Raw genomic sequence first — 9,998 nt, forward strand, 5'->3', positions numbered from 1 at the left:
TGCTCTCCAGCAGTTCTGTTCCTCTGACAGTGCTTCAACACTTGCCTGGACCAGACAAATTCCTCATTGTCAGCGAGTCAGTTCTGTTACAGTGCATCCTGGTACTGGATCATATGAATCTGTAACACTATTTGACCTGTTAAGTTTACAATACATCCCAAGTCTCCTCTAGAATACGCAGTTGCTCTCCCTCCGGCTCTCGGTATGCGAAGCTGCTTTCTTTCTCCCTACTCTCAGAAATATTAACCTTAACCCGAGATTCAGCCCTAACGCTAACCTTCACATAATCCCGAAGTTTAACTTCAGCCCAAAGCCTAAACCAAACCATAACCCTCAGCCCTAATGCAAGCCTTATCCTACACTAACCATAGCCTCTGGCCCAAACGGAACCCAGCTTCAGCCGTACTTCTGGCCATCAAACACTGAGACGTCTGCACAGAGGCCCTCAAACAAAGAGACGCCTTTCAATAACGTGCAAAACGCGGACTTCACTGTAAATAACCCCTAAAACACAGAGTCCTATTTGAACAAACTTCAACAACAGAGCCCCCTGTAATTATACGCTCAAATACACAGACCCCTTTAAATGATCTCTAACACACATTGCCCAGGAAGTATAAGGTAAAACACAGGGCTCCTTCTAAATAAATCCGAAAACACTGAGCACATTCAATTACACTCCAACACTTAGCCCACCTGTAAATTATCCGTAAGACAGGGCCCCTTACAAATAACACTAAAAAGACAAAGCTACCTATAAATAAACAGCCTCATGCAAACAAACCCTAAAAAAGAGACCCCATTCAAGAACGTGTAAAACACGGAGCTCACTATGAATAATCCCAGAAACACACAGCATCGTGTATGTACACCCAAAAACACAGACATCCCTGTAAATGAACCCTGATACACAATGCCTCCTGGAAATAATCTCCGACGCAGAGCCTCGTTCAAACAAACGGTAAAAAAATGAAGACCCCTGTAAATACACTGTCAAGCACAGAGACCCCTTAAATAAACCCGAAGAAAGGTCCCTCACGAAGTAAAATGAAAACCACAGAGCCCCCGGCACATAACCCCCTGTAAATAAACACTTAAAACACAGAGCTTCATTTACAGGGATGTCTGTGTTTTAGGGTTTAATGTACAATGAAGCCTGAAACACAAAGCTATCTGTAAATAATCTCCGACGCAGAACCTCATTTAAACAAACGATAAAAACAGAGCTACCTGTAACTACACTCTCAAGCACAGAGACCCCTTTACATATAACCTAAGAAAGGTTCCTCAAGAAGTAAAATGTAAAACAGAGGCCCCAGTAAGAAACAACAAAAGACAGAGCCCCATGTAAATTACATGTCAAATATAGAGCTCCTTGTAAATAAACCCTGAATAACAGTGCAGCCTGCAAATCCTCCCTAAAACTCTGCCACCAGTAAATAAACGCTCAGAGACGCCTGTAAACAAGCCCTCAGACAGAGACCCCTTTCAATAACCAATAAAACAAGGAGCTTAATTAAAATAATCCCTAAAACAGAACCCCTTGCAATTATACCCTCAAATATACAGACCCCTTTAAATGACCTCTAAAACAGATGCCCGAGGAAGTAGAATGTAAAACACAGGGCTCCCTCTCAATAAAGTCGAAAACACAGAGCACCTGTCAATACACGCCAATATCGAGCCGACCTGTAAATTATCCATAAAACAGGGCCCCTTAAAAATAGACCCGAAAAGACAGAGCGAGCTAAAAACAAAGAGCCCCCTGTAAATAATTACCAAAACGCATAGTAAAAACCAGAAGAACTGCGGATGCTGCAAATTAGGAAAAAATACAAAGTTGCTGGAAAAGCTCAGCAAGTCTGTCAGCATCTGTGAGGGAAAAAAAAACAGAGTTAACGTTTCGTGTCAGGTGGTCCTTCCTCAGAACCTCTTGCGAGCGCGTCTTTAGTAATGCAGGGTCGATCGTCTTAAAATATCCTTTTCTGTGGTTTTTGTGCGGCACTATAACAGTATAACATAAAAACATAAAAACTAAGAGCAGGAGCAGGCCATCTGGCCCCTCGAACCTGCCCCGCTATTCAATAAGATCATGGCTGATCTTTTTGAGACTCAGCTCCACTTACCCGCCCGCTCACCATAAACCTTAATTCCTTTATTGTTCATAAATTTATCTATCCTTGCCTTAAAAACATTCAGCGAGGTAGCTTCAACCGCTTCACTGGGCAGGGAATTCCACAGATTCACAACCCTTTGGGTGAAGAAGTTCCTTCTGTCCTCAGTCCTATATCTGCTTCCTTTTAATTTGAGGCTACGCCCCCGAGTCCTAGTTTCACCTGCTGGTGGAAACAACCTCCCTGCCTCCACCTGATCTGTTCCCTTCATAATCTTGTTTGTTTCTGTAAGATCTCCCCTCATTCTTCTGAATTCCAATGAGTACAATCCCAGCCTACTCAGTCTCTCCTCATATTCCAACCCTCTCAACTCTAGAATCAACCGAGTGAATCTCCTCTGCACCCCGTCCAGTGCAAGTATATCCCTTCTCAATTAAGGAAACCAAAACTGCACACAGTACTACAGGAGCGGCCTCCCCAGGACCCTTTCCAGCTGCAGCATTGCCTCCCTGTTTTTCAACTCTATCCCTCTCGCAATGACAGACAAAATTCTATTTGCCTTTTTAATTACCTGCTGCAACTGCAATACTACTTTCAGCGATTCATGCACAAGGACACCCAATTCCCTCTGCACAGCAGCATGCTGCAACTTTTTTACCATTTAAACCAAAATTCATTTTGTTGTTATTCCGACCAAAATGGATGACCTCACATTTATCGACATTGTACTCCTTCTGTCAGACCGTTATAGTGAAGGAATTGGGAATAGGGGATGGCATTTTTGCAGGAAGGTGGCTGGGAGGAGTTGTATTCTCGGTAGCTGTGGGAGTCGGTGGGCTTGAAATGGATATCAGTTTCTAGGTGGTTGCCAGACACGGAAACAGAGAGGTCCAGTAAGGAGAGAGAAGTATGAGAGATGGTCCAGGTAAACTTAAGTTTGGGGTGGAAGGTGTTCGTGAAGTGGATGAACTGTTCGAGCTCCTTGTGGGAGCACGAGGCGGCGCTGATACAGTCATCAATGTAACGGAGGAAGAGGTGGGGTTTACGGCCAGTGTAGCGACGGAAGAGGGATTGTTCCATGGAACCTACAAAGAGGCAGGCATAGTTTGGGCCCATGCGGGTACACATGGCCACCCACTTTGTCTGTTGGAAGTGGGAGGAATTGAAAGAGAAGTTGTTGAGGGTGAGGACGAGTTCGGCTAAACGGATGAGGGTGTCAGTGCAGGGGGACAGGTCGGCCCTGCTGGACAGGAAGAAGCAGAGGGCCTTTAAGGCCATCTGTATGGGGAATGCAAGTGTGTCGGGACTGGACGTCCATGGTAAAGATGAGGTGTTGGGGACCAGGGAATTGGAAGTTCTGGAGGAGGTGGAGGGCATGGGTGGTGTCACGGACGTAGGGAGAGAGTTCCTGGACCAAGGGGGAGAAAATGGCGTCGAGATAGGTGGAGATAAGTTCGGTGGGGCAGGAGCAGGTGGAGACAATGCGTCGACCAGGGCAGTCAGGTTTGCTGGAAAAGCTCAGCAGGTCTGGCAACATCTGTGAAGGAGAAAACAGAGTTAACGTTTCAGGTCCGCGGACCCTTCCTCAGAACTTCAGTACACTGCCGACACTGAGGTGCTATCTCACTCCAACCCTCTCAGTGCTGCAATAACCCAGATTTGATCCTCTATTCGCGTGGCATTCCCTCAGGACTGATCCTGTAATCGTGTGGCGCTACCTCAGCAATGACCATTAGACAACACTGCACTTCCGCATTACTGACTGTCTGACAAACAGGCACTGACTCACATCTGACTTGCTGACTATCTCGCAGTGCTTTACTGGGGGCTCTGTTATTTAGTGTTGATTTACGGTGGGCCTTGTGTTTTAGCTTTCACTAACTGGAGGCTCTGTGTTTTCGGTTTCTTCTTGCTGTCGTCTGTTTGAGGGTTTAGGTGGATTTTAGGGAGGATTTACAGGGTTTGTTTACGGGGAGCTCTATACTTCACACTTTATTTACAGCGGGCTCTGACTTTTATGGTTTCTTTACTGAGTGTTGTCCCGGCCCCAGCCTCCGTCCCCAGCCTGTCCGAGCCCCGCCCCCATACCGCAGAACTGACCCTAACCCCGGCCCGCAGCCTGTCCCGGCTCCAGGCCCTAACCCCAGACTGTTCGGGACCCGGCCGTGGCCCCCAAGCCCCGACACGAATCCCAGTCTGTCCTGGCCTGTAAACCAAGCCCCCAACCCCCACACCAACCCGAGCCTGTTGCGGCCCCAAAAATCACCAAAAACGTAGCCCCAATCCTAACCTTAAACCTGGCCCCTCACCCTAGACCCGAGCCTTCAGACCCCAGTCGAATCCCGGCCGACAACCTGTCTCAGCCCCGGCATGGCCCGGCCCGACCCAATCCGGGGCCCCAGCCCAGACGATCACCGTAAACCGAGCCTTGGCGTCAGCCCTCCGACCCCGGCCCCAAACCTAACCAAAACTTTCGCCCCAACCTGGACACTGACTCTAAACCCGGCCTCAGACTGCCAGCCTGGCCCGGCCCGGTTCAACCCAACCCAGGGACACAGACCAGACCATCACAGTAAACTGAGCCTTAGCGTCGGCCCTACGCACCGGCCCCAGATCCCAGATTTCAGCCCCTGTCCCTGCCGTAACCCTAAACCCGGCCCCAGACCCCAGCCACCAGGCTGTCGCAGCCCCGACACTGCCGCAGCTTGTCGCCGACCCCAAACCTAACCCCAGACTGTCCCGGCCGCAGATCCAAATCCCCGACACCAACCCTAAACCCAGACTAACCCGGCCGCGGCCCCCAGTCCCCAACCCCAAACGTAACCCCCGACTGTCCCGGCCGTGGACACCGGACACTGAGCCTAACCCCCAGCCCTCGGCCAGAAGCCTGTCGCGGCCTCGGCCCAGGCAATCAGCCCTGATCCTACCCCACCCTGCCCAGATGCCAGCGACTTAGACCGAGACCCAGACGCAACCATCAGCGCCCACCAGACCAACACTCTCCCGCTGCCTATCGCAGCCCGGACCCTGACCCTAAGCCCAACCATGGCCCTGAGCCTGACCCCGAAATCGACCCCGACCCCGACTCAGAACCGGTTAAGGTCCCAGCAGCCAGCCCGCAGCCCCGACCGTAAGCCCTGTCTGTCCCAGACCCGAGCCCCTACATAACTCGAATCCCAGCCCCAGCCTGACCCAGCCTGCATCCTTCGCCCTAATTGCAGTTTGTCCCTCTCCTGGCCCCGACTGTCCTGTGCCCCGGCCCTCGGCCATTCCATCACCACGTCCCCCCCTCCCCCGACTGAGCTTGTCCCGGTCCTGATCCCAGCCCCCAACTGCAGCCTCAACACTGACCTCAACTCTAACCCTAGCCTCAGCCTAACCCTAACCCTAGCCCCACCCTGAGCCCCATCTGGCCTTAACCCTAACCTGTCTGAAGGTAACTACTGAGGAAGTGCCTCAATGGTCAATACTCACGCAGTGCCTCAATGTAAACGGGTCAGAATAGACAGCCTCATTGTCAGAGGGTCAGTGACAGTGCTTCACAGTAGTGTCACTGCTGAGGGACTGTCTCACTGTTAGAGGGTCCAGTGGGGTGCACAGTCTCAATATAATGGGGTGAGAAATAAGGCAGTGCAACACGTTTGCAGGACCAGAACTGAGATAGTCTAATACAGTCAGAGGGTCAGGATTCAGCGAGGGCCTCTATGGAACGGGATCAGAACTGTGGGATGTCTCCAAGATTAGCAGGTCAGCACTGAGCTATTGAAGGACTGTCACAGCATTAATACGGAGGCAGTACTTCTTTCGAAAGATGTCCGAATTGAAAGGACGCCACACAATTAGAGGGTCATGACTGTGATATTATGATCAGCGGGTCAGTACTAAGGGACTGCCTTATTGTTACTGTGTCAGTTCTGAGGCATTGCTCATTTGTCAGAAAGGGTTCGTCTTATGGGAATGACTCATTGTCAGAGTTTGTGTTCTGAAGCAGTTCCTCAGTGTAATGGTGTGGGAATTGAGGGTTTGCAACACAGAGAGGGTCAGTGCTAAGGTATTGCAGCTGCATCAGAGGATCAGTGCTGAGGCATTACCTCACGATAAAGGCATCAATAGTGAGGTAGTGCGAAACGATTACAGAGACACTAAGACATTGCAGCACTGTGACAGTGTCAGAACTGATGGACTGTTTCATTGTCAGAGGGGCATTACTGAGGGATTGAAGGACTGACCGAGCTTCAGTACAGAGGGAGTGCTTCATTGTCAGAGGGTAACTACTGCAGGAGTGCATTACTGTCAGACAGAGCCAGTTCCTAATTATGCAGGTGTCAGAACTGGGGCAGTGCCTCATTGTAAGAGCATCAGAATTGAGGGCGACCTCACATTTAGAGGGACAGTCCTGAGGGAGGGCTTCATTATTGTTGTGTCAGTACCGAGGGCACTGACATATTGTCAACTGGTCAGTTCTGAGACAGAGTCTCTTTGTCAGTGGGTCAGCACTGAGGCTATGCTTCAGTGTAATGGTGTCAGAATGGAGGCTTTGCCACAGACTGACAGTAAGTAGTGAAGTATTTCAGCTCTGTCAGGGTTAGAACCCAGGCAGTACCTCATTAGCAAAAGATCACTTCTGCAGCAGTGAGAGAGGGTCAGACTGAAGGAGTGCCTCCTTGTCAGATGCTCAGTTCTGACACACCGCTCCTTTGTCAGAGGGCCATTGGTGAGGCAGTGCCTCTTTGTAATGGGATCAGCATTGTCAGGGAGCCAGGACTGAGCGAGAGCCTCATGATCAGAGGTCAACACTGAGAGAGTGTCTTATCAGAGATTCATTCGTAAGGGTGTGCTTCATTGTCAAAGAGTCCATTCAGAGGAAGGGCATCATGTGAGAATACTGAGGGAGATCCTTATTCTCAGACCGGAAATGCAGGGTTACAGGGATAGGTTAAGGGGATGGGTCAGATGCGCTTCGGAGGGCCAGTGTGGACTAGGGCTTAATGGCCTGTTTTACACTGTTGGGATTCTATGATTCTGATGAGAGGATCAGTACTGTGGCATTTCAGCACTGTTGGAGGGTAAGATCAGGGGGAGTGCATAATTGTCAGACGGTCAATACTGAGGCTGAGGCAGAGCCAGGGATGTATAGAAGAGTGAGCCTCTGGTCTGACATTCCAGTCCTATCTCAGAACTGATCTTTTGACTGAGCTGCAGTTCCTCAGTACTGATTCTGTAATCGTGAGGCACAACCTCAATCCTGACACCCGTTTCAATGAGGCACTGGCACAACATTGAAATTCTGATAATGAGGAACTCCCTCAGTACTGACCCAGTGATTATAATGCACTCCCACAGTTCTGACGCTTTGGCAACGAGGTCTGAAGTCATACGACACAAGGTTATAGTCCAAAATGTTTATTTGAAAACACAAGCTTTTGGAGCCTCACTCCTCCTTCAGTCCAACATATCACGGCAATGAGAACTGACAGTGCTTCCATTCCTTAGGGCGAAACCGCTAATCATGTGGCCCTCCATCCATTCTGATCCCATGACATTGAGGCACTGCTTCAGAATGGTCCCTTCGTACTCACCCACTGACAGTGCTGACTACATGTATTGACTGTCTAAAATGTGAGCACTCCCTTGATCCCGACTCTGACAATGAGGTACTCGCTCAGTACCAATGCTCTGACAGTGAAGCACTTCCTCCAAATTGACCTGCTAACAACGAGGCAGTCCCTTAGGACTAACCTTCTGATAGATCTGCAATACCTCCGTACTGATCATCTAAACGTGTGCGACCCCTTCAATTCTTACCCTCTTACAATGAGACAGTGCCTCGGGAATGAGCCTCTGACAATGAGGAAATGCCTCAGAACTGACCCACTTAGAGTGCTGCACTACCACAGAACTGACCATCTAAGCATGTGGCACACTCCGATCTGACCCCCTTCCAGTCAGGTACTGCCTCTGTATTGAACCTCTGACAATGATGCACACGCTCTGTACTGTACCTTTGACAAACTGGCACTGACTCAGTAATGACTCCCGATGATGAGGCATTCTATCGGGACTGAACATATGATATTATGGCACCTGCTCAGTACTGACCATATGATAAGGAAGCATTCCCACAGTTCCAAACCACTGACAGGGCTGTAATACCTCAGGACTTACCCTCCCATCATGTGACACTGCTTCAATTCTGACATCTGCACATTGAGGCACTGCCTCAGTGCTGACCCTCTGACAATAATGCACTCCCACAGTTCTGACGCTCTGACAATGAGGCATTCATTCAATATTTACACTGTGATAGACCTGCAAAATCTCAGTAATGGCTGTCCAATCAAGGGGCACATTCTCAATTCTAACTCTGTTACAATGAGGTACTGCTTCAGTATTGACCCTCTGCGTCTGTGTCATTTTTAACCCGATGTTATCTGTCTTCGGAGAGTGCACAAAACCATTTTGAAGACAAAGTAATCCTTTGAATGATGGTTAAGCAGTAACAGTGCTGTTTTATAGGTGTTTGTAATAAATTTCAGGTAATTTTTGGATACACCAAATCGCAAAATTACAGAAGGGGAAGGAGGCCATTTGGCCCATCATACTGAGTTGTCTCTATCATCTCATGCAAAACCTTTTTCCGCCCATCACCTGCACACCATTTTCATCCAATGCCCTCTGTACGTCTCCATTGAACCTCATTCATCACATTTACAGCAGTGCACGACATAACCTAACTACACACTCTGTGATTAAGCTACTCTACGAGCAGGGACATCTTCTCCCGATCTACTCTGTTTAGCCTTCTCATGATTTCAAAAGCCTCAATTCCATCTCCTCTCAGCCTGCTATTGAGAGAGAACAGTCCCAAACTCATCAATCTATTCTTGTATCTGAAGCTTTTCCTCCCTGGAACCATTCTGGTAATAAACAGCACATCAATGCATTTGTCTTTTTCCTATAATGTGAAGGCCACAACTGTGCACAATACTCCAGCTGAGACTTAACTTACCTTGCAGAAGTTCAAAATCATCAACTTCTTACTCGTATACTCTATACCCCGATTAATAAAGGCTGTATGCTTTATTTATTGCTCCCTCCAGCTGTACTGCTACCATCATTTCAACTGTGCACGTCCATACTCGTATTTCACATTGGTCGGAAAAACACTTGAAAGACTAAATGCATCACCTGACACTTCTTTGCATTGTACCTCATATTCCACCTATCTGCCCACTCCATCAACTTTTTAATGCACTTTTGGAGTTCCACACTATTCTTCTCAAAATTTACAATTCTCAAGTTTAATGGCATCTGCAAACTTGTAAATTGTCCCCTGCACACCACGACCAAGATAATTAATTATCTATCGGGTCAGTATGGACAAGTTGGAACAAAGAGTCTGTTTTCATACTGTACATCTGCGATTCTATGACTCCATGTTCCACTGACAATAATACACTTTCTCAGTAATATCCTCTGAGAACGAGGCACTCCCACACACCTGCAAATACCGCAGTAACAACCCTCTTAATATGTGGCACTCCCTCAGTTCTAACCTATTGACCGTGACACAATGCCTCTGGACTCACTCTCTAATCAGTTGGCACTCCCTCAATTCCAACACCTACACAATGAGGCACTGCCTCCGTATTGACCCTCTGACTCCTACAAATCTGACTCAATGTCTGTCCTGTATTGTTAGTCCTGACCCTTTAATCATTTCGCACTCCCTCAATTCTGACCCCATTACATTGAGGAACTGACTGAGTATTAACCCTCTGGCAATGAGGGGCCCCCTCAGTACTGAACCTCTGACTGTGCTTCAATACCTCAAGATTGACCCTCTGTCAATAAAGCATTCCCTCAGTTCGACCTTCTCTAAGT

The sequence above is a fragment of the Rhincodon typus genome, chromosome 44 (assembly GCF_021869965.1).
Source record: "Rhincodon typus isolate 14 chromosome 44, sRhiTyp1.1, whole genome shotgun sequence".
Classification (NCBI taxonomy): Eukaryota; Metazoa; Chordata; class Chondrichthyes; order Orectolobiformes; family Rhincodontidae; genus Rhincodon; species Rhincodon typus.